General features: G+C 42.2%; 1 protein-coding gene across 1 annotated transcript in view; it reads left to right on the forward strand.

Annotated features, from left to right (window-relative positions):
* tbc1d5 (TBC1 domain family, member 5) overlaps positions 1-23,643 on the forward strand; it is a 392,441-nt gene that overhangs the window by 184,053 nt on the left and 184,745 nt on the right. The gene's annotated exons all lie outside the window — the stretch shown is intronic.

Here is a 23,643-nt window from a genome sequence, read left to right on the forward strand (position 1 = left end):
TAGTTCCTTGTATCATTTTTCATCTGAAACAAAATAGAAAAGAAAATAGTTTTTATTCTTTGGTAACTTGAATTAATGTGTCCTTTTGTGTAAATTGAATGCTTTGAATTATGAAAGTTAAAATATAGATATCTTTATCTATCATGCTAGCTGCGATAGCAAATGCGGCAATGGAGAGTTCTCATAATGTTTTTTTTCTAAAATTCCTCAGTTAGATATTAGGCCCATCAGATTGAAACAAAGAAACAACTTGCATTTATATATCTCTTTTCACAACCTGTAATATTTAGTTATAGTTCTAAATTAGAATGTAGGCATTGTATAACGCATGGAAATTGATTGGACAACGTGTGCACAGTGAGGTTCAACATATAGATTTGAAAATAAATGGCGAGAATAATTGTAGGCTTGTTGATTGAGGATTAAATCACTTCAAAATAATTACCTTCATTTGTTTGCTTCCATTAAAGAGATCAATAAGGGCCACTGTTTAACATCTTAGCAGTATAAGACTTCTCTGACAACGAAGTACTCCCATAGTTTTATGCTGAAAGATCAGCCGTGATTTTACACTTGATAGGCTGGAGTGCGGCACTGACATGAAAGTAAATCTTTAAATTCAGACAGCAAATTAACTATTATTTTAATCAAGATTCAAGATTCAAGAGTTTATTGTTATGTGTCCCTGGTAGGACAATGAAATTGTTGCTTTGCTTCAGCACAACTGAACATAGTAGGCATGACTACAGAACAGATCAGTGTGTCCATATACCATTATATAAATATATACACACATGAATACATAAACTGATGAAGTGCAAATAACAGATAATGGGCTATTAATGTCCAGAATTTTGTCCAAGCCATGTTTAATAGCCTGATGGCTGTGGGGAAGTAGCTATTCTTGAACCTGGTCGTTGTAGTCCTCAGACTCCTGTACCTTCTACCTGAAGGTAGCAGGGAGATGAGTGTGTGGCCAGGATGGTGTTGGTCCTTGATGATACTGCCAGCCTTTTTGAGGCAGCGACTGCGATAGATCCCCTCGATGGAAGAGAGGTCAGAGCCGATGATGGACTGGGCAGTGTTTACTACTTTTTGTAGTCTTTTCCGCTCCAGGGCGTGCAAGTTGCCGTACCAAGCCACGATGCAACCGGTCAGCATGCTCTCTACTGTGCATCTGTAGAAGTTAGAGAGAGTCCTCCTTGACAAACCGACTCTCCGTAATCTTCTCAGGAAGTAGAGGCGCTGATGTGCTTTCTTAATAATTGCATCAGTGTTCTCGGACCAGGAAAGATCTTCAGATATGTGCACTCCCAGGAATTTGAAGCTCTTGACCCTTTCAACCATCGACCCGTTGATATAAACGGGACTGTGGGTCCCCATCCTATTCCTTCCAAAGTCCCCAATCAGTTCCTTGGTTTTGCTGGTGTTGAGGGCCAGGTTATTGTGCTGGCACCATATGGATAGTTGCTCGATCTCTCTTCTATACTCTGACTCATCCCCATCAGTGATACGTCCCACAACAGTGGTGTCGTCAGCGAACTTGATGATGGAGATCGCACTATGACCGGCAATGCAGTCATGATATAGAGTGAGTACAGCAGGGGGCTGAGCACGCAGCCTTGAGGTGCTCCTGTACTGATTGTTATCGAGGCTGACACATTTCCACCAATACGAACAGACTGTGGTCTGTGAATGAGGAAGTCGAGGATCCAATTGCAGAGGGATGCGCAGAGACCCAGTTCTGCGAGTTTGGTAATCAGCTTGGAGGGGATGGTTGTGTTAAATGCCGAGCTGTAATCGGTGAATAACAGCCTGACATATGAGTTTTTGTTGGCCAAGTGGTCCAGAGTGGAGAGCCAGCGAGATCGCATCCACCGTTGATCTGTTGTGGCGGTAAGCGAACTGCAGTGGGTCCAGGTTTTTGTCGAGGTAGGAGTTGATTTGTGCCATGATCAACCTCTCAAAGCACTTCATCACCACAGGCGTTAGTGCTATTGGTTGATAGTCATTAAGGCACATCACCATACTCTTCTTGGGCACTGGTATAATTGATGCCCTTTTAAAGTAGGTGGGGACCTCAGAAGTGAGAAGTTGAAAATGTCCGTTAAAAACTCCAGCCAGTTGGTCAGCACAGGTTTTTAGAACACGACCGGGTATACCATCAGGTCCAGGCGCTTTTCGAGGGTTCACCCCTCTGAAGGATTTCCTGACGTCAGCCTCTGACTGAGACTGAAATACCATCACAGCGAATGGGGGCTCGGGAAGGCACATCGGTGTTCTCCCTATCAAAGCGTGCGTAAAACGCATTGAGCTCGTCAGGGAATGATGTTTCGCCGACATTCGAGCTGCCTCCTGATTTCGCCTTGTAGGAGGTGATTGCATTCAGGCCCCGCCACAGCTGCCGAACATCTGTCTCATCCTCCAGTTTGGAGCAGAAGTCCCTTTTGGCCTTTTTGATGGCCTTACCAAGGTCATATCTGGACTTCTTGTAGACCACTGTATCATCAGACATGAATGCCCGGTGTCTGGTCTTCAGAAGAGTGCGGATCTCAAAGTTCATCCAAGGTTTCTGATTGGGAAACACTCGGAAGGTTTTTGTAGGGATGCAGTCCTCCGCACATTTCTTTATGAAGTCTGTAACGACTGTGGCGTATTCGTTCAAGTCCGTTGCCGAGTCCTTGAACATTGCCCAGTCTACAGACTCCAAACAGTCCTGGAGTTGTTCCTATGCCCCCACCCCCGCGACCAGCTCTGTGCTGTCCTCACCTCTGGGAGTGCGCTTTCAATTGCTGCCTGTAGGCAGGAAGTAGCAGCACCGCGGTATGGTCGGATTTACCAAAGTGAGGGCGAGGGATAGGCATTCTTCATGGTGGTGTAGCAGTGGTCGAGGGTGTTTGGTCCTCTGGTGCAGCACGAGATATGTTGGTGGAAGCTAGGGAGTGATTTCTTGATGTTTGCCTTATTGAAGTCCCCAGCAATGGTGGTAAATGCCTTGGGGTAAGACGTCTGGTGTTTGTTGACCACGGCGTGCAGCTCCTCCAGTGCCAGACGGACGTCTGCCTGGGGTGGGATGTAGACCATGGTCAGGATGATGGAGGTGAATTGGGAGATAGAAGGGATGGCACTTCACCGCCAGATGTTCGAGGTGTGGAGAGCAGGAGTTGGACAGGACCGCCACGTCTGAGCACCACGCAGAGTTGACCATGAGGCAGATGCCCCCTCCTCTCCCTTTCCCAGATGCCAGTGTATGGTCCATACGGTGGATGGAGAACCCTTCAGGCTGGACCGCTGAGTCTGGGGAGCTGGGGGTGAGCCATGTCTCTGTGAAACAGAACACAGAGCATTCCCTCAGCTCCCTTTGGTAAAGCAGCCATGCCCTTAAGTCCTCCACTTTATTTTCAAGGGACTGTACATTGGCCAATAGGATAGTAGGGAGAGGGGGCCAAAGTCCCCCGCGCTTCAGTCTGACCTGAAGTCCTGCCTGTCGGCCACGTTTCCGGACACAATGGAGGCTTCCCTTTGTTTCCAGGTACTGTGCTTACTGTACCTGCTGTTTCTGCGAACCTGCGCTGGAACGGGGATTCCTTCACAGACGGCAGCTCCAGCTCCGTAACGAACGGGGGTTCCCTCAAAGTCGGCAGCTCCAGCTCCGATGTTCCTGGAAGATCCAGCTCGTCAGCTCTGGAGGTCATCCCGGAGTTTCCAGGTACCGTACCTGCGTTCCTCCGTCGGGTCGGGAGTTTTACAGCCAGCGTGGGAAAGTTTAAAGTCTGGGGCTCCCGCAGGTGCGGGAGATCGCAAAATCGCAAGAGCCTTGGGGTGCTTAAGCAGCTTGTCCAAAACGGCACTGATTTCTGCAGTTTGCCTGATCCAGGTGAGTTGATGGAAGTTGTATTTAAAACTTTTATGTTCTGGTGCTCCGCGAAAGTCGCCGCAGGCAGGCGCCATCTTGATAGTCTTGACATCTTGACAATCTTAGAAATATATACATTTTCTGTGTGAAGCATCATTCTTGGGTTAACTATAATCAAATTTTACGGGAGTAATTTTCTTGGTGTGGCATAATATTCAGTTCCTTTTTAATTAACTATTGAATCAGGCATCTGGATGTACCAATTTACCTGGAAGAGGCAATCCAGTTAGGTTCAATCAGGGGCCATAATGGAATGTGTAACAAGTATCAGAGATGCGAAGAATGTTGGTGTTCAACTGCATGTTTATGTTAAAGGAATAAAGAATATTAATTTTGCACATCAGAATATTCATCTTAATCCATTTCAGATGGTTACTGGTTTACAAATATTCTAATTTAAATATATCCTGCCACCACCAACACATACTTTTTCTATTTATATCAACACTCCTTCATGGAGGCTATTAAGTAAAGTAATATCTAATTAAATTAAATATGCTGTAAATTTAAAGCACTTTTATTGAAAGTTGGTTTCTTCAAGATGTAGTTCGTTTTAAATAGGATTGTGTGTATATCATGTATGTTATGATGCTAACTAAATTACACGGTGATCAATCTTATCGTGGTATGTTTTGACAGGGTGGAGCAGTGAAGGAGGGATGAAAAACTAGCTTTAAAGTAACATGATTAATTTGCAGTATTGTTTCATTTTAGCGAGTTATATCGTGTATTATAAACCATTGTGCATGCCCCAAGGGACATAAAGCTTTGCAGATACTATATGTTAAAATTCACACAAATTGTCATAATTTCTCTTTATACAAGATTAGTTACTGTCAAAAAAAGCTTGTTAAAATGTTCAGGTTTTTCCTAAATAACTGGATTTGGACATCAGAATTAAGTGTAGTTTGTTATCTAGAAGCGATACAAGAAGGAACCAAGCAGGATTTGTCGGTGATGTTGCATAATAACAATACTATGCAGAAAAGAAATGTCAACCATAGGCTAAGGTTTATGGCAACAATGACAAATTGTTATAGACAATTGACAATAGGTGCAGGAATAGGCCATTTGGCCCTTCGAGCCAGCACCGCCATTCAATGTCATCATGGCTGATCATCCACTATCAGTGCCCCATTCCTGCATTCTCCCCATATCCCTCGACTCCGCTATCTTTAAGAGCTCTATCTAACTCTCTCTTGAAAGCATCTAGTGAATTGGCCTCCACTGCCTTCTGAGGCAGAGAATTCCCCAGATTCACAACTCTCTGGGTGAAAAAGTTTTTTATCATCTACATTCTCAATGGCCTACTCCTTATTCTTAAACTGTAGCCCCTTGTTCTGGAATCCACTAACATCGGGAACATGTTTCCTGCCTCTAACGTGTCCAATCCCTTAGTAATCTTATATGTTTCAATGAGATCCCCTCTCATCCTAAATTCCAGAGTGCACAAGCCCAGGTGCTCCATTCTCTCAGCATATGACAGTCCCGCCATCCCGGAAATTAACCTTGTAAACCTACGCTGCACTCCCTCAATAGCAGGAATGTCCTTCCTCAAATTAGCGGACCAAAACTGCACACAATACTCCAGGTGTGGTCTCACTAGGGCCCTGTACAACTGCAGAAGGACCTCTTTGCTCCTATATTCGATACCTCTTGTTATAAAGGCCAACATGCCATTCACTTTCTTCACTGCCTGCTGTACCTGCATGCTTACTTTCATTGAGTGATGAACAAGGACCCCCAGATCTCGTTCTACTTCCTCTTTTCCCAACATGTCACTATTTAGATAATAATCTGCCTTCCTGTTTTTGCTACCAAAGTGGATAACCTCACATTTATCTGCATTAAACTTCATCTGCCATGTATCTACCCACTTACACAACCTACCCAAGTCACCCTGCATCCTCATAGCATCCTCCTCACAGTTCACACTGCCACCCAGCTTTGTGTCATCTGCAAATTTGCTAATGTTAGTTTTAATCCCTTCATCAAAATCATTAATGTATATTGTAAATAGCTGCTGTCCCAGCACCTAGCCTTGCGGTACCCCACTAGTCACTGCCTGCCATTCTGAAAGTGACCCGTTAATCCCTACTCTTTGTTTCCTGTCTGCCAACCAATTTTTTTATCCATGTCAGTACCTTACCCACATTACCATGTGCTCTAATTTTGCCCACTAATCTCCTATGTGGGACCTTATGAAAGGCTTTCTGAAAGTCCAGGTACACAACATCTACTGGCACTCCCTTGCCCATTTTCATAGCTACATCCTCAAAAAATTCCATGCCGACTTGGAACAATCCTGTTACTGCTATTGGAATGTGCCGCTCTTTCATCTTTTATAATTGACTCCAGTATATTCCCCACCACCGATGTCAGGCTAACTGGTCTATAATTCCCTATTTTCTCTCTCCCGCCTTTCTTAAAAAGTGGAACAACATTAGCTACCCTCCAATCCACAGGAACTGATCCTGAATCTATAGAACATTGAAAAATGATGATTACCAATGTGTCCACGATTTCCAGAGCCACTTCCTCAAGTACAATGGGATGCAGACCATCAGGCCCTGGGGATTTATCAGCCTTCAGTTCCATCAGTCTACCCAACACCGTTTTAAGTGAATATTTTCATTGCAAGTTTCTGGTAATCTTAGAGAAAGTGTACACATTACATTTTCAGTATATCCATTCGTGACCTTGGAGTCCACACGTATTTTCAGTGTAAGAAATCTACAAAATACATACAGTTATGGGCCTGTCCCACTTGCCGATTTTTTTTTTTAGGCAACTGCCGGCGACCGTCATAGTTGTAGCAGGACGCCGAAAAACCAGCAACAACCTACATCATCCTGGCGACAACCCATGACAGCATCTATGTCAGGAGAAGTCAAGCTACGCTCATTGGCGTCAAACCCACTGTCGCCGAAAAATTTTCAACATGCTACGACTTTTTGCGCATCTGAGGAGACTACTCCCGGCGACCAACGGCGAAAATGTGTCGACAAAGTAGTCGCCTGTAGTTGCCTAAAAAATCACCTAAGTGGGAAAGGCCCATTAGATAATTCATGCTTGACCAGGAAGTCGATATTTGTTACATTTGATAAGATGAAAAACCATTTGTCGAGTGGTTATGTTCCATGTCCCATTGTTAATTTGTAAACTGAATTCGTGAATCTTTGTTCAGTCATTTATTCTGCATTTGTGACCTTTTCAGCGCTTGTGAACACATGATTCACATGTCTTTGCAGCCACCTGTTTGTTTAACTGGTCTCCATTAGATAAATATACATAATTGCAATCAGCTATTTGCAGAGAAAGAAATGCTTGTGTTCTTCTGCAATGCCAACCAGAGTTATTGATTTAAAAAAAAATTCTGATGTGATTAATAAAACATTATAATTTAAAGACATTTCATCTTAAACTGCTAATAATCTTTCAAAAAAAGTGCTTAATTGACTCCATCTACACTTCATGCTGCCATGGCAAGGCGACAAGTGTAATAAAGGACGAGTCTCACCCTGGTCATTCCCTCTTCTCCCCTCTCCCATCAGGCAAGAGGTACAGTAGTGTGAAAATGCACACGTTCGGTTTCAGAAACCATTTCTTCCCAGCTGTTATCAAGCAACTGAACCATCCTATCACCAACTGGAGAGCAGTCCTGACCTACCATCTAACTCATTGGAGGCCCTCGGACTATCTTTACTGATCTATATCTTGAACTAAATGTTTTTCCCGTTAGGCTGTACTGTACACTGTGGATGGCTTGATGTATACATGTATATATTTAGAGATACAGCATGGAAATAGGCCCTTTGACCAAAGATCACCGATACACTGGTTCTATCCTACACGCTAGGGACAATTTACAGAAGCCAACTAATCTACAAGCATGCAGTCAACACTCATAATCAGGATCGAACCTGGGACTCTGACACAGTAAGGCAGCGACTGTGCCACTGTGTCATCACCTGTGCCTCTGTGCTGCCCCTAATCTTTTCGCTGACTGAATAGCACGCAACAAAAAAGGTTTTTACTGTTTTGCTGTTCTTGGTACACGTGGCAATACTAAAGTCAACTAAACTAAACAAAGTTCTCTCGTAATTTGTCTGTCGCCAGAGACGACATAAGGATCTTCATCAAGGCTCCTGAATCTCCTGTATTGCCTCTCTCTATAACCTGTAATCGATCACATCAGGCCCTGAATATTTTTACACCTTAATGTTTTTCAAGTGACCGAACAAAATCTCTTGCTAGATTCAAGCTTGCTGATGATATGAAAACAGATGGTAGGGCACACTCGGGTGAGGATATTTGGACTCTGCCACAAGATTACATAGATTGATGGTGTGTACAGAAACTTGGTAAATGAAGTTTAATGACGAAAAGAGTGAGCTCATGCACGTCATTAGGAGGAATCAAAAAGCAGATTGTTATCGAAATAGAGATATTCTGTAAGTGGTTGGAGAATTGATCAGGGTGTTATTGTGCATGAAACACAAAAAGTCTGCAAGCGAGTACGTATTTAAGAAGACATATTGACCTATTGGCCTTAACTGGTGGTGCTTGGAGTTTTAAAACATAAGATAGTATTGTTATAATTGTAAAAGATATTGGTGTGTCTGCACCTGAAGTATTGTGTATTTTGTCACTTTGGTTAATGCTAGCATGCATGGCAGTTCAGAGAAGATTCGCCATGCTAAATCCCAGGATGCGAGGAATAGTCACAAAAGTTAGTCAATGGTGGTCCATAGTACTTTATTGTCACATGTATCTAGATACAGAGAAATAGGTTTGTATACAATCCTATAATCATACATTCTTTGGAATTGAGAAGAAAGAGGGGTGAGCTTAATGTGTGATAGGATTGATGCCAAAGTATTTCCAATATGGAAGAACCTTAAACAAATGTTCACTGGTACTTTATTGTCACTTTGTGGTGAAGGTCTATAATTCGCTATTCCAAAGGATTGTGAAAACCATGTGGAAATGTTACTGAAGGAGTTGTGGGGCAGATCACTCCTGAGGGGCAGGTAACCTTCTCCTGCCATTTTCTTGCATTGTCAGAGGCTGCAACCATGATCACAAATTTCCATGGGGGGGAACTAAGAATTTAATAAATTCAGCCAATATTGCTTAGAAATTGGAAACATTTTTGTGCAATCAATGTGAGAAGATACTTGTGGTGTTAATTTGCATTATCTGGTTTAAAATTTTTAATTGTGATCTTCAGTGTGGAACGTCTGGGATTGCTCTTTTTATTAACATTGGGATAGCAATGCAGAATTTATGGGTTTTCAGTGCCTTGTAGCTCATCAGTTGCGAGCCATTATTTCAGTGTATTCATTGAATGTGAGTTTGCTTGATTTTGCCTTCAATGATGTAGTTGCGTTTTTGTGCTGTCAAGGTCTATGATCACAATAACCACTTATGGCTTAGGCGTTGTCACTTTTTAGCCTACACCTTTTGTCTTCCCACTAATGAGAAATTCAGACTTTTTCTTGTTAAATTCAAACTGAATTCTGCAATTTCTTTTTGAATTTGCTGAGGAAATTGCCTTAGTTTATTCAATTCAAAATCGGCGATCTGCTATGTCTCTTGACTTGGTTTAAAATAATCTTAAATTTAAGAGAATAGGCAGAAATGTACGTCACATTTTTTAATCAATTTGTAATCTGTAAAACATTACTTGTCGAAAATGTGGAAATAATCACCAAAATATAATGTGCAGAATTCTATTGTGGATTATAAAGTAAGACATTTAAAATATTTTGTGGTTGTATCTTGCCAAAATAACTGCACAATGTTGTGTCCAAGAGTCAACCATGGTGACTCTGGAATGTTATAAGGACATGCTGTTTCTCGACAGTCACTGACTGACTGAGCACAGTCTGACATGTGTATGATCATTTTAAATTTGATAAGCAGCTTCAAAAGTACACAAAATGCTATGTAACAGAATAATCAGATGATAGCATTATTACGATTTGGCAGAAATCCAACAGGTTTTGAGATTTATAAAGCTTGATCCAAAGATGGTGATGATACATTGTTTCCCCATAAATTAACATAGATTTAAATAAAAAAATAAATCGCAAGTTTCTGCAACCAGGGAGAGCTAGTTGCCTGGATACAAAATTGGCTTCATATAGAAGGAAGCAGAGGGCGGTGGTGGAAGGTTGTTTTTCAGACTGGAGACCTGTGAATAGCGGTGTGACTGGGGGATCGGTCCTGAAACCATTGTTTTTTATGATTTATATGATCGATTTGAATGAGAATTTACAATGCATGATTAGTAAGTTTGCAGATAACACCAAAGTAAGTGGTATCGTAGACAGTGAACAGCTGGACCTTGATCAACTGGGCAAGTGGGTTGAAGAATGTCTAATGGAGTTTAATTTCGAACAGTGAGATGTTGCATATTGGGAAGTCCAACCAGGGCAGGACCTTCACAGTGAATGGTTGGCCCAAGGGAGTATTGTAGAGCAGAATTATCTAGGAGCACAGATACACCAGGGAGGGGGAGGTTTATGGAATGGGCGGATGGGCAGTATTAAATGACGGAACTTTTAACTGCATCATATTCTACTTGGGTAGCTCACAACTCAATTGTATGAATGTTGAATTCTCCTACTTCAAGTAATACCCCCTCTTTCTTTCCTCTGCCTCCCACCTGCTTCCTCCCCACCATCCTACTCCTTTCCACTCCTTGTCAGGCATTGTCCTGCCCCCACCTTTCTTGTCCAGCTTTCTCCCCACCCACTCTTATGAATCTGAAGAAGGATCCTGACTTCAAACATCACTCGTCCACCCACAGAGGCTGCCTGACCTGTTGACTTCCTTCAGCACTATGTATTTTGATGGGGATACAGAATAAATGGCAAAAACATGACAGATCAAACATAATATGGAAAAATATCAACTATTTTAATGCTCAAATGCAAAATTGAACTTTTAAAATAAATTTGGGCGGCATGGGTCTTTTTAACTCGTAGTGCAGTGGTGGGGTCGCTATTTACTTACAGGCAGTCAAGGGCAGCCGTAGGCAATCTCCTTCGCTGACCGGGCATTTTGATTGGCTCATTGGAGTTTCAGGACCAGGGAAAGCCGACCGGTATGTAAAATGCCCGCTAAACATTATCATACTTCTTAAAAGTGTCTCCACGCCCCCCCCCCCCCCCCCCCACTCCCTCCCCTCCCCCCCCCCCCCCCCCCCCCCCCCCCCCCCCCCCCCCCCACTCCCCCCCCCCCCAGGAGGTTAAAGACTCAGTATTGGGAATAGGCATTTTAGAACTGTGTGGGAGATCTTTTTTTTAATGTAGCACATGGTGGATTTTAGAATCCTCTACCCTACCATTGCAAGGGAAATGTGGCTATGTTATTCCAGAGACAACAGAATTGCAAAATATCCAGATGAGTACGTCTGAAAATGCAATGTCAAAATATCCCTTTCTCCTTGCAATTGCCCCATTTATTAATATAAGATAGCGTAATTAGTCGAGTCAAACACACATCAAGATACAACACGCGTTTATTAAAGTTCATATAAACATATAAACATAGGAAATAGGTGCAGGAGTAGGCCATTCGGCCCTTCGAGCCTGCACCGCCATTCAATATGATCATGGCTGATCATCCAACTCAGTATCCTGTGCCTGCCACCTCTCCATACCCCCTGATCCCTTTAGCCACAAGGGCCACATCTAACTCCCTCTTAAATATAGCACTTACAGCATTGGTCTACAGGACATTACAGTTCCTAGCAGCTACTCATACTGAATGGCGTAGGCAAGCTCTTGGTAATATGAATCGCATATTAGGCGGAGCAACTATGAACAAGCACTACAATTTAGTAGGAAATAACCAATCTACATCTTTCCTTGTATCTACAAAATAAAGCATAGATACGTGGGAACATGGTGGCTAAGCAATATAGGAACCGGAATGCAAATACCGCATATGGGGAAGTTTAGCTAGTTACACGAAATCACCGTATCTAATGGGTGGCCTACTACCACGTCCGGCACGTGTGCGGTACAAATCCGCTTCTCCTTCTTTCACTGGGTAAGTTACCGGGGAGGGGAGGTGATGAGATAGGCGAGCTAGGCACCGAACGCTGCGGGGAGGCTGCAGGAGAAACGGTCTCTGATAGTGGAGCAGCAGGGGAGGGTGTAGTGGGAGGGTGTACAAAACGCGAAACATCTGGATGTGGAGTCGCAGAACGCGGTTCCTTCACTGGAAGGAGATGTTGATGGTTGCGTCTATAAATGGCTCCGTCCGCTTCAACCAGGTAGGAGCGCGGTTCTTTGGCAGGGCTGTGGATGTGACCCAGACGGCCATAGCCCTTGTTGGTCTGGAGTGGCTTAAGTGGTTTACTGGATTTAAGTGGCTTGCTGGATTTGTCGATAAAACGTTTTTGTGTATCGCGTTTGAATTGTAGTTGTTGATGGACCGCAGACGGAGAACAAACTTGTGGCTGCAAAAGCTGCTGGGACACAGGCAGGGGAGCACGGGTTTGGCGAGACATCACTCGTTGGGCTGGGGAACCCAGTATGCGATCCCTTGCAATGTTCCTTAAATTGAGCAGTTCTAGGTAGACGTCCGATTTTGCAAGGTATGAACGCTCCATTAGTTGTTTTGCGCTTCGGACGGCTCGTTCGGCGAGTCCGTTGGACGGCGGAAACTCAGGGCTGCTGGTGATATGTCGAAAGTCCCGTCATTTTGCAAAGTTTTTGAAAAGCTGGCTGGTGAACTGACTGCCATTGTCGGACAGAAGGCGTGCAGGGGAGCTGTGCACGAAGAAATGGCGCTGCAACTTGTGGTTAACTGCTTCAGATGTGATGGTTTGGAGTAGATCGATGTCAAACCAGCCCGAATAAGAGTCGACAAGAACCAGGTAGTGTTTCCCATGCCATTCGAATATGTCTGTGGCTGCCGTGGACCACGGTAGAGGAGGAACCGGGTGCGGCAGTAAGGGTTGCTTCTGCTGATGTGGCGTCAGGCTTTTGCAGACGGCGCAGACTTCAGTTTTGTCACGTATGTACTTGGCCATACCAGGCCAGTAAAACATGATTTGTGCCCGTTGTAAGGTTGCCTCCACATCGGGGTGGCCCCTGTGCACAGCGTTGAAGTACTTGTCCTGGGGGACAGCTGGGACAACTGCTTTGAGGCCCTTGACTATAATCCTATCCTGTTACACCAGTTCGTCGTGAACCAGGAAGTATGGGCGAATTGCGAGCGGGGTGTTATGTTGTTTATCCGGCCAGCCACGCCGGATGACTGTGGACAGCAATTGTAAAGTCTTGTCAGCAACCGTGTGCTCTGCCAGGCTGCTTAAGCAATCAGTAGGACCATACGATACCTTCACTACTGAGAACTGGTCCTGTTCAGAGAGTTGTTGTTCGCTAGTTTTGCGTGGGGGCCCTTGATAGCGTGTCAGCTATGTGCATGTCCTTGCCTTTTTTCTAGACAGTGTTGAAATAAAACCGCTGCAGCTGCATCATCATCCGTTTTAGGCGGGCCGGAGCAGCGTGAATGAGTTTATTCAAAATAGTGACCAGCGGCTGGTAGTCTGTTTCTATAGTCACAGACTTTTCAAAAATAAAGTCCTTGAATTTTGTGCAGGCGAAAACCACTGCGAGCAATTATTTTTCAATCTGGGTGTAACATTGTTCAGTGTCAGTTAATGTGCGAGAGGCATAAGAAACAGGATTGCAGTCGCCATCGCTGGTGGTCTGCAGGCAAGCAGCACCAAGTCCGTACTGGGATGCATCACAAGTGAGCGTTACTGGTAACTTCAAAGCAAAGTGGGCGAGAATAGGTCTGCTAACCAGATGCAAAAGCTCTTTGGTGCTGCGGATACCAGGACCATGCAGCGTCTTTGTGTGTCAGTTCCCGCAGGGGGGCAGATATGTCACTGAGGTTAGGAATAAATTTCCCCAGGTAGTTGACCATTCCAAGGAACCTTTGCAGATTCACAACGTCAGTAGAAGCGGCATCTCGTTGATAGCTGCAGTTTTTGATGGATCTAGTCTGAGACCATCACTTGTGAAGACATGTCCGACGTAGGTAACTTCCGGGACTCGAAACTTGCACTTCAGGGGATTGAGTTTGAGCTGAATGTCTTTGGCACGGTCCAGTACTTTCTTCAGATTAGCATCATGTTCAGCCAAGTCGCGCCCACAGACGAGAATGTCATCAACAATGATGGCGCATGGATAATCAGCAAACAGTTGTTTCATCGTGCGCTGGAAAACTTTGCTGCAGAGTTGATGTCAAAAGACATTCTCAGGAATTTGTAGCGACCGAAGGGGGTGCCGAACGTAGTAAGATTGGATGAGTCTGGGTCCAGTGGAATCCGCCAAAATGAGCTATTGACATCTAGAACGGAGAACACTGATGCGTTGCCTATATGAGCAGCAACTTCCTCTACTGTTCGCATAGGGTAGTGTGGGCATTTGATAGCAGCGTTAAGATCTCTGGGGTTTATGCAGATACGGATCTCCTCCTTGTTTTTTTTAGTTGCGACCACCATGGTGGAAACCCAGTCAGATGGGTCAGTAACTTCAGCAATGACACCCATGGAGACCATCCGCTTGAGTTCATTGTGCACTCTGTCAGGCATGGCATGCGGAACATTATGTGGTGCTCATACCACAGGAGTGACGTTGGGATCAACGGCAATGTGGTACTTGGGGGGGCAATTTGCTAAGCTCATCGTTAAATAGTTCTCTGTATTTAGCAAAGTTACAAAATTTTGAGATTTAAAAAATCAAGTCTGCAATTTATCCCATCAGATAAAGCATAAAAAGAAGTTTAATTTGACACCTAATTCACTTTCATATCTCAAGTATTTAAAAGGTTATGGCCATTTTCATACTCGGAAATTAGCATCTTGTTCCCTATTGATTTTCTATGGACATAACAAAAAAGCTGTGATCGTAGACAGTCAAAAGCCCATAACCTTCTTAAAAATTAAGAGAACTGAATGAAATTTTCAGTTATCATAGATTGAAGCATTCTGAAACAAATATAAAATAATCTTACTTGGATGACCTGAAATTAAAGCATATAATTAGTTAGTTACCCAATTGTAGCTAATTTCAAACTTCAATTACTAGATCTAAACATCTATCCATTTCTTAATAAATGATTAACATTTTTAAATAGCCTAAGTGTCCAAATAATATTCACAAATAATTCATAATAAAACATGATTTTTAAATCTCATTTACATTAATTTATAGACCAAATGGAAGGAATTTAGTGTTCAATTGCTGTAAATTAAAGTCCATTTAAATCAGCTTTCTAGTGGGATCCTGTGAACGCGCTGGTTTAGAACGTTCACATTGCGGTAGATTTGTGCCCTCCAATGCCCAGAAAAATACTGCGGGATATAATGGGGCCCAAATTAGCTACTCGCAACATTAAACTTTGTATAAAGGGATCTTAAGAAGCCCTTTTTAATGTAAAAATAAACAGCCTACCATCTGTTGTCCCCTGTATGAGATCCGACCCGTTGCCGGCGGTCGCGGGTTTAGAGGTTAATTTTTAAACCACTATAACAATTAAATAAAGCCCTTAAAAGTAATAATAGCTAAAGCGACTGAATCTTCCAGCGATTTTTCGTTAATAATTAACTAGGCTGAACATCCTCGATTTGAACAGCCTAGGGTAAATCGAGTTTTAAACCCACCCCCCTCTAAACGGCGCCAAAATCGCGCACACGGGCTGGGACAGATTTTCAGCGACGCTTCAGGTACGCTTTGCAACATACCTACAGTATTGATAGAGTATTTGCTGAGTGGGGTCCTCAGCGAGAAAGAGTTGATGGACAGTGCGGCAAAAGTATACTAAGCCTATACCGAGCAGAGTCTCAGAATCCCCCTTGACAATATAAAACTTTAGGGTATGAGGTTGCAAGTCTGGTGCATTTTAAATTAGTCTGTCCAAGCGGGTGTAGAACATCTCCCCTGTAGGCCCGAAACGTGGCCGAGGCCTTTTCAATATGTTCAGCATTACGAATTTTTTAAAATTCAGATAACGAGACGACGTTGCACTTCGCGCCCGGATCAACCTTCACAATCACAGGCCTGTTATTCACTAACATGGTTACCTCAGGGTCAAGTTGCTCGTTAGAGGAAGGGAGGAGAGAGTGGATGGCTGAACTGTTATCTGTACTTTCAGAGAGCTGCGCGGAGGATGGCAAGTCAGGCTCTTGGTATTCGTTATCAGCAAGCTCAAGTTGTAACAGGTGCAAACTCGGCCTTGAGATGGATTGAGTCCCAGGGGAACAGCAACATCTTGCAAAGTGGTTGGATTTCTTGCAGAAATGACAGATTTCATCATAAGCAATACAGAATTTTCGACCCGTAGCATGAAAATAGTTGCAATTAGGACATCGAGCAGCAGACCTTCTCTGCTGCCAGGCCGGGGAAGGCTGGGAACAGCTGTTAAGACAGGAGGTGTCTGTAAGATTGACACTATACTGCGAACGCTGGCCAGAGATCACAAACTTAGTGTGAGAAGATGTTATCTCAGCAATCCGACAGGCGTGGTCGGCTTGATTAAGGGTCAGGTCAGTGTTACGGAGCAGTTCATCTCTTCACTTGTTATTGAGCTTATCTCCAACAATCTTGTTACGGATTAGTTCATCGCACAAATCATGAAATTGGCAGCGTGCAGCCATGTGTTTTAAGTCTCAAATAAAACATTCTATCGGCTCATCAATCTGTTGCATACGAGCATAAAACTTGGTACGTTCTATAATGTAGTTTGAGGAAGGTCACACAACTGTCTGAACTTTGCAAGTAAGATAGCAGGGTCATCAATTGGCTCTGCAGGCACTTGGACCTGTCCATTTGCATCTAAAACAGCAGGCTCAAATGTGAAACTGTCCACACGTTTCATTGCCTGTGGGCCAGCCAGGTTGAGTAATACAAAAGCACGTACATCTGGAGGATCGTTACGATGAACGATGCAAACATAGTGAATGTAGTCACGCTCGAAAAGGCGCCAGCATTCAGCAATGTCAAAGATCAGAGGACTAGGACAGCAGGACGAGTTTGCCATGATAGAGATAACTGGCACATAAAGCAAATATTAAAAAAAACAAAGCCCGATAAACGTGAACGGAGTAGGTAAGACTCACTCTCTGACACCACAGTCGAGTCAAACACACATCAAGATACAACACATGTTTTTAAAGTCCACTTACAACATCGGTCTGCAGGACACTACAGTTCTTAGCAGCTACTCATACTGAATGGGGTAGGCAAGCTCTTGGTAATATGAATCGCATATTAGGCGGAGCAACTACTAACAAGCACTACAATTAGTTAGTCGGAAATAACCAATCTACAGATAGTGTCAGGTGTGATGATGAAATTTAGGCAGCAGAAATTTAAGTGACAAGTTTACAATGGTAAAATTGCTGGCTCGAAGGGCCGAATGGCCTCCTCCTGCACCTATTTTCTATGTTTCTATGTAATATTTATCATATCTTTAAAAGAGTACCTGACTTCCAAATTCCAGCCCTAACTTTTAGTGGTGGGTTTAAATAAATATGAAACCCTGCAAAGATTTAGTAGCACAGTAAGGCTTAAGGTGAGATAGAGTTTATGCAAAGCATATGGTGGAGGGGCACAAATTGACCAGCAGCTCCTGCACATTTACCACATACAGTGTAATCTGCTGATGTTGCTGATTAGTTTTCACTTTAATAACAGCATGCATGATCATCATGCTATTATTTTTCTAGCGTGGTATAACCTTTAACCTTGCATGACTCACAAAATCACTGGCTAGAAGAACTTCTTTGCAAAATGTATGCATGCCTTCTGCTAAACACAATTAGATGAGTTAATATTTCTGACGAATACATGGTATAAAATTAAAACAATATAAAACTGCTTTATTTTTAAGTTGTTTACCTTCCTGTACATTGTTGTTCAGGATAAAATTATCAAAAATGTCAATGGATGACCTGAATTATGTTACTTATTTGTCATTAATAGTCACTGGTGATAACCAAAAGATAACTTTGGAAAATATTGGAAGTGCTCAGCACCATCTCTGGAAAGAAAAATAATGTCACTGTTTCATGCCAATGACCTTCAACAGAGGTCCTGCTGTGTGACCGGCTGAATATTTCTACCATTTTCTGTTTTTTGACTTTGGATTACCAGTACCTGCAGGTTTTTGCATTTCAATTGATGGGAATAATTTGTTTCTATTAATTAATTCAATCAGAACTAAAAATACAAGGCTGCTTCAGATTCGGACGGAATGGACTGTTTGTTTTAGTCAGTGCTGAACCAGCAGATGTGCTCCATGGAGATTGTTGCCATATCTAATGTAATCTGAGTGAATCCTTATCATCAAAATGTGTGTTCAGTTCCGTGGAGAAGAGCTCTTCAGCTACTGATTTCTCTGAAAGAAGTACTTAAAACGTGGAATGCATAAAGGGATAATTGGTTTACATTGAAACCACAGTTACCTTCTTAAAAGGGCCAACTCTATTAAAATCCATTCACTGAATAACTGGAGAAGAATTATTTTGGTGCGAAGTGTCATTTCAGTCTTCAAATGGTTATAATTATTAACTGAGTTGTTTTGATTATGATATAGCCAGAGAAATTTTTACAGTTTCAGGCTGTGGTTGGTCATGTAATCTTTGATATTTCACCGCTGTACTTACAAATCTGTAGCTCTGGCAACTCTACTTATGAACCAGACATCTTATATAATTTTTTTTTTGTTTCCTCAAAAACGTCTTGTTGACAAAAGAGGAATTTCAATTTGAGAACTTCAGCATGAAATTATAGATTGCATTAGTCTAGAGTTATTTTTGGATGATCAAGTGACAACAATGAAATGAAGTGCTACTTAAATTGCCAGAGACCTGGGTTCGATTCTGACCTCTGGTACTGTCTGTGTGGAGGTTGAACATTCTTCCTGTGACTGTGAGGGTTTCCTCCTGGTGCTCCGGTTTCCTCTCACATTCCAAAGATTTGTCGGTTTATAAGCCTCTGTAAAATTGTCCTTGTGTGTGTAAGAGAGAACTAATATACATATAGTATGGTCGGTGGACTATTTCTGCAATATTTGTAAACTAAACTTAAAATGTTTGTTTCCTCAATTACTTCCTTTTTAATGCCAGCTGCCATTTTTATTCATCTTAGTCTCGTTTGTTTAGACAATATGTTAAATGTTGTGATTGAGTAATCGCCAGGAAACAGCAGGAGTAAGTCACCTACCTTCTCAAGCCTGACCCCATTCATGGCTGATTTGCCTCTGGCCTCCACTCCTCTATTGCTCCAGTTCACAAAGGCCCCCAACTTCCTGATCTATCAAAATCTACATCCTATTTATATGCCTCCATATCCTTCTGTGATAGAGAATTCCAGCAGTTTTCCACTTTTGGTATCCTGGTTGTCCAGCTAGAGTTTAGTTCATGAAATTTAAGACATATTTCTGCTCTTTTGAGCCATATAAATTGCTTTAAGTTTAGATCTTGCTTGTATTGCAAATGGATTATGTGGCTTGCTATTTACCAGTTAATCTCTGGGTTTGCCCATTCAAATACTTTTTTAGTGATTTAAAAAAATGTTTTCTATTCAGTGATACTTCATTTTGTTCACTGCACTAGTTATTTTACTCAAAGCTGTTTTGTTTTAGTTTATATCGCTAACATTGATACACTTTTGTCAATGTGGGATTTTGATTTGCACAGAGGAGAATTATTTAGGGGAGATGCTGATTTACACTTTCAGTCTGTTCCATATGCAATGGACCAGAATTGACCCAGATTATTTTGAAAATAAACAGAAATTTCAGAGCCACCAAATGGAAATGCTCTAAGATGTGCTAGTATCAAACTACATCCGCGTGTACCTGCGTATATCAGAGTCTGTCACGGTTTTACAAAACAAGCAAAGATGTTCTGCAGAAACCATATGGAAGGAATGATTCTTTATATAGAAGTGAAGGTCACCATACCATTAGGTTTTCATACGACTGGCTTTTTTCAAACCATCCTAGGGATCTGTGCCATCGTCTTCATCAGCAGTGTGTTGAGCAAGTGACAAGTACCATGTTTCCAAAGGGCAATACATTCATCACATTCCCGAGGAAAGGGCGCATCAGCTGGGTAGGCCTTTGGCAATTCCGTGAAGTGCAAAAAGACACATATGGTATCCTTCTGAGCATCAGATTTCCTCATGTTAACATTATCCCTTATGCGCAAAGAAAAGTTTTTCATTTACTTTAATGGTCAATTGATTTCTGAACACAATTTTCATTATGTACATCAGTGACTATCATCACAGAACAGGGACTTCAGCATTGCTCATGGTGAATGCATTTTTATAAGGAGAAAAATACGAGGAGAGAGAATATTTTTTTAAAGGCCATGGCTTACGTTTGCCGATGAATCAGTTGGCAAATTGACGTTACATTAAAAAAAAATGCTTTGTCAACTTGATATTCATTTGTTAATGTCCTGTACTTCTGAGATAAAATAATCAAGCAGCACTGCTAAAATAAACATATGAAAGAGCAGAACTGATGAGAAGGTATGCACCAATTAATAAAAAAGACTGGTAATACTCGTTCTGAAATTCTAAAATTTGACAGAGAGGAACTTCAGTCATATTCACAGAGAACATAATCACAATTATAGGATCTCAGAGGTCTTTTTGCATATACCTGTACTCTTCTTCCCAGCAATAACCATTATAAATGAGCAAAACACAAAGTGTTGGATTAGCACAGCGGGTCAAGCAGTATATGCGGAGGCAGCGGATAGGTGATGTTTTGGATTGGAACCCTTCTTCAGACTGGCTTAAGATTTCAGCTTCTGCAGTTCTTTGTGCCACAACCACATATGACCTTTTTGACATCAAACCACTGGCAGCAGGAGGTACTGATGGAAATCAGAGAAACAGGTTAGTACATAATTAACACTGGCAGTCAAGAGGTACTGTGTAGGCTATTACTTGAATTTGGCTGACTGCTAAAGTTCGTTTCTGCTACCTGATGACATGCAAACTGATCTCAATCAATGAATCCAAAAACCAATGTCAAGGAAGTTCGGTGCCACAACTCTTATTTCAATCGTTCATATTGTAACAGTGCACCTCATCTCGTAAGTTTTCCGCTGGAGTACAGCAGATACACAGAACAAATGGGAAACTCCACTTCATGACCAAGATCACTTCAACTTGGGGGAAAATGAGGAGAGTTAATATCGAATGCGTGATACTGTTCTAAAACTAGTGGAGGGTCTAGATACCTGAAGGAATGTACGCATAAATGTTGGAAAGAGTCAGAGCAGATTTACAAAGCCATTTTAAGCCATATTGAATTCTAAGCTTTATTTGGCACTGGGTCTGCATTTGTTTATTGTATACATTGTTTAAAAAAGATGGTTAACCTGTGGAATTCATTGCCACAGACGACTGTGGCCAAGGATATTTTTAAGGTGGAGATTAACAGATTCTTGATTAGTAAGGGTATCAGGGCTCAATGGGAAAATGCAGGAGAATGGGGTTGAGATGGAAATTGTCATGCGCTCCCTCTGCTGGTGTTAATTATGTACTAACCTGTTTCTCGGATTTCCATTAGTACCTCCTGCTGCCTGGCTGCTCCTGTACCTGATTGGAGGCTCCTGGCCCAAGCTGCATCACGTGAGCCTGATGACGGAGCCTCAGCTTAAAAAGACCATGTGCACTGGCAGTCCCCCTCTCTGTCTCTCTCTTCCCCCTCAGACTGGTGGCAGCAGTCTAGTGTTGGTTTAGTTTGTTTGATTGCATAGTGTTCTTTATGTAACTCTTCATTCTGTATTAACTTATTTTGCTTGGGAAGGATGGGACTGGCATTATTGTTTTCGTGGTTTCGTTTCAGGTTTATTTTCACACTGAGGCAGGTTTAGAGTCTTTGGTCTGACGGCCCATTGAGTGGTTGGCCAGAGCACCCTTTATCTTTTGTTTGCCAGCCCAACCGACCCCTCTTTGTTTGTTTGATCCAGGTTTAGTTCTTTTTGTTAGTGAAAAATAAATAATGTTTCCATTTGAACCTGCTTTTGTATTATGTTATTGGCCTTTGAGGTATTTGATTTTGGTGGCCGTAACAGAAAGATAAATCAGCCATGATTGACTGGCGGAATAGACTTGATGGGCTGAATGGCCTAATTCTGCTCCAAGAACTTACGAATATAGGTGGTGTGATGATTAATTTTGCAAACTATACCAAAATTGGTGATATAGTGGATAGTGAAGAAATGTTCTAAGGTTGCAACATGATCTAAATCAACTGGGAAAATGGGCAAAAGAATGACAAATGGAATTTAATGCAGCCAAGTGCAACGTGGTGTCTTAAGTACAGTGATATACAAGTACAATGAAGAATGTTGCTTGCAGCAGCATCACAGGCACAGAGATTCAGACAAACACACAAAAACAAAAAAGTGTGCAAAAAACAAGACGTTAGTGCATTTAGAACAAAAAGCAAGCATGAATGATATCCTGGACTACAACTAGGCCATGCTCCTATGAAACTCAGTCATCAAAATCTTTATAGGATTTCCATGGTTAGTGCTGGTCCAGTTCTTCCTAAATGGTTCTGGACAATTAATTTCTAATTATTCTTGTTGCAGAATTTATTCAGTCTATATTAATGAGGCACAGGTGTTTATTCCCTGGTATCTCTAAATCTTGGAGGCATGCAATCTTGGAGTTGTTTATCCAGGTGTTCATGTCAGGTACTGCAATTTATGTGAGTGTGTAACCATATAAACATAGAAAATAGGTGCAGGAGTAGGCCATTCGGCCCTTCGAGCCTGCACCGCCATTTAATATGATCATGGCTGATCATCCAACTCGGTATCCTGTACCTGCCTTCTCTCCATACCCCTGATCCCCTTAGCCACAAGGGCCATATCTAACTCCCTCTTAAATATAGCCAATGAACTGGCCTCAACTACCTTCTGTGGTAGAGAGTTCCAGAGATTTACCACTCTCTGTGTGAAAAATGTTTTTCTCATCTCGATCCTAAAGGATTTCCCCTTTATCCTTAAACTGTGACCCCTTGTCCTGGACTTCCCCAACATCGGGAACAATCTTCCTGCATCTAGCCTGTCCAACCTCTTAAGAATTTTGTATATTTCTATAAGATCCCTACTCAATCTTCTAAATTCTAGCGAGTACAAGCCGAGTCTATCCAGTCTTTCTTCATATGAAAGTCCTGACATCCCAGGAATCAGTCTGGCGAACCTTCTCTGTACTCCCTCTATGGCAAGAATGTCTTTCCTCAGATTTGGAGACCAAAACTGTACACAATACTCCAGGTGTGGTCTCACCAATACCCTGTACAACTGCAGTAGAACCTCCCTGCTCCCATACTCAAATCCTTTTGCTATGAATCCTATACTCAAATCCTTTTGCTATGATATACTATACCATACTAGAAACAATGATACACAAAAAGCTGGGGTATCAGCGGGTCAGACAGCATCTCTGGAGAAAACAATGAGATATCATTTTTGTCATCTGTCTATACATGGCAATTATTTAAGTTTGATTTACCAAAATGTAATTTCTTCCCAAACATCCAGAGTTTTCTTTGGCTTGAAAAAAACTGGAGCTGTTTTCCCATTGTTCCAAATTGTCCAAATTATATTCTTCAATTCGATACCTAGAGCATAATAACAGCAAGTTAAAAATCATCCT

This window comes from Leucoraja erinacea, chromosome 2, assembly GCF_028641065.1.
Source record: "Leucoraja erinacea ecotype New England chromosome 2, Leri_hhj_1, whole genome shotgun sequence".
Lineage (NCBI taxonomy): Eukaryota > Metazoa > Chordata > Chondrichthyes > Rajiformes > Rajidae > Leucoraja > Leucoraja erinaceus.